Below are 2,984 nucleotides of genomic sequence, written 5' to 3'. Positions count from 1 at the left end.
AAAGTAACACATTTATACAAAARTACTGCTAAGACTTTGTGTTAAATATAGTGGGAGCAGAGCAGAAATGTTTTTATTTCACTGTCACATTTCACAGTTTAGTGGAAGATAACAGCTAAAATAGCTACACAATCATCCTTAGTACTGAACTGTTGTGTCTGGATGTGTATTCTATAAATATATTATGTCTTGTTATCTCTGCCAAAGTTACTTTTTTTCTAATAGTTCACTCAGAAGAGGTGAAATTCATGCGGCAGAAAGGAGAAGCATAAGATTTTATGCTACTTATTTCCCAGTTAAKCTGTGTTTTGGCTTACTTGAGAATTAAAAGGTGTCCTTTCTCACAGTGATTAATGTAAAGCAAAATAAAGGGAAGAAATACTTTGAGTTCATGGCATTGGTGAACTGTGTTTTCCTTTTATCAGACCAGAATCTAAAATCATTCTGCAATGCATGCCATGATTTGCCAATATTATAGATTTGCACGCTTATTAAGTAGCACTGGATAAAACCTCTCTGGTTAATAYGGAAAACATTTCACACATCATCTATTGATTATTCAATGCACCACACAGAACAGCATTTTCTGGTATTGATTGATAATAATTTCTGGCATTTACAAAGCAACTTTAATCTGAGAGCCTTAGATTGCCCTGCAATGATGATAAATTCTCAGAGTACCCTTCCGAACTACGTGTCATAATACTTGGTTTGTAGATGAGCAAACTAAAACATACAGCAGAATACTTTCTCAAGATCAGATAATAAGGATATCTATCCTGTAACCTTAATTTCAAAATGCATGGAAGACCTGTGAAGAACAGAGTATAAATACCTAGACTGATGTATGCATTTATGATCCAGCAAAGAGCAGAAATTGAATGTGCCATGTGATGAAGCAAAGTTTCTCTGGACATGCAAGAAAAAATAACTTGCATAGTAAAAATACTATAGGGATTTTGGGTTATTTTATGACCCTTTTATTATAAATATGAGTGAAGAACTGTGGTGACTTACAGGATTTCTATTTCTGAGTTATGCAGAGGGGTGAAAAACCCCCTTTCAGGCAAATCAGATTGCAAATTACATCTAAGTCCTACCACATCTAATCATATATGCAGTTAAAAATAGATTCTCTCCTGCATACTCTGTCTTGTTCTGCTCTTCTAGCAATTCAGTATCTTATGGTTTCAAGTCTGTGCTGTTTGACCTGTTCCACATCCAGTTTCTAAATCCTGTGTCATCTTTCTTCTTGACAATTTTAAACTTGAATATTTTTTATAGCAAAAATATTTATGGTTTAATATTTTAATAATGCTGTAGTCAAATTTTATTAGTGCTTTTCTATTACATTTTATATGAGATCAGGAATGAGTAATGAAGAGCTTATCATGACGAGTTTTTAAGCTTATGCACTTAATGCATTATGATACAATAAAATGTATTATATAAAGGTTCCTTTCTCACAAAGGCAAATGAGAGCACCACAGATATGACAACATAAGGTAACAATCAAGCCAGCAATAACATTTTGTAATTGGAAAAATATTTTTTATAAAAAGGTAATTTAAAAAGGTAGGTACATGAGTTTGAAATAAAGAGCTTTAGGATTTCTAATTCTGGCTGGATGCATATTATGCAGCTTGTATGAACAGAAAATACAAGCAAAACAAAATAAAACCTATTTTCTCACAAGATCTAATCTGACCCCAGAWATCTGCAGTGGATAGCTTGGCCATCTGGATAGTGTATGTGACAGGATGTAAGAAATCATCAAGTCATTAGGTATAACGGATTGGAAAGAATCCTCTGTAGACTTGCCTAGAACTGCTAAGGTTTTTCAAATATTTTTCTTGCAGCTGATAGTGAAAACCTTGAAAAACTTGCTTCTGTGCTCCCTGTGCTATCTAGGAGGCATGAAGGTATCTTCCAAAGAAAACTGGACAGACATTAATTGAGGTTTAGGGTCAAATCAATATTAAACACACAGAGGAGCTCTCAGTTTGCTTTCACTCCACGTTATAATGCAACTAATTAAGCTGAATTTCTCCTGAAACATAAGTTGATGCAAATATTCATTTCAGAAGCGCTCATGCTGGTATCTCAAAAGCTAACATACTTCTCCAGACCTCGAAGCCGCTAAGAAGAAACATGCTTTCCCTCAGGTTTGCTGCTGCCTCCCACAGAGCAGCCACTCTGCAAGGCCATCTGCGCAGGGAGCGAGGGGCCTCGGGGGCCCCAACCCCCRAGTGCCCCGAGATGGGGGCACGGGCAAGCTGTGAGGTGGCACAGGGGCAAAACAGTGGAAAAGCGGAGGCTCTCCACTGGAAACCCGCAAGCCAGCTCTGAACCTCTTGGAAGGCTTGTTGGGAAGCGTTCGAAGCAGTGCGGTGAAGGACTGAACTGGGCTGTCTCCCTTCACACCCAGTGGGCATTTGTGCACATCAGGAAGGCAATGCACAATGTGACAGCACGGAGCGCAACTCCTGTCACATCCAGGAGATGCCGAGAATCACGCTGGCACGGTTAGGGGAGCGAGATGTGTGTTCTGCTCTAAAAGGCCTTACAGTGATTGACTTTCAAGGACAGCAAATGTTCCTACTGAAATCATCAAAATAACAAGGGAATACTTATTTAAAAATATGATAAATTGGCTCTAGAATGAGCAAGTTTTCACCCTAAAATGACGAGCGCTGACATGTGCACAAATCCAGTAGCTGTGCGGGGAGGTGCGGTTCAGACGGGTGTCAGCACCCTGCGAGCGGGGAGCGGCCGCTCAGCTCCGCCTCGGACCTGCACCACCTGGGTTATCAGCCACGCACCCTCAGCACCTCTATGAAAGCCCTAGGATTTGACAGTCAGGGGCCAGCGGCCGCAGCCGGAATAAACGAGGAGCGGCGCCGTTCRCCGCCTCGGCAAAGTCAAGTTCCTCTGACTGCCAACCCGCAGGCAGCCGCCGCCGCGGGGACCGCGGGCCCCCCTGG

This window comes from Rhea americana, unplaced genomic scaffold (genome assembly GCF_003343005.1).
Source record: "Rhea americana isolate MKP2758 unplaced genomic scaffold, rheAme1 scaffold_64, whole genome shotgun sequence".
Taxonomy (NCBI): Eukaryota; Metazoa; Chordata; class Aves; order Rheiformes; family Rheidae; genus Rhea; species Rhea americana.
Note: the sequence above shows the minus strand (reverse complement) of the source record.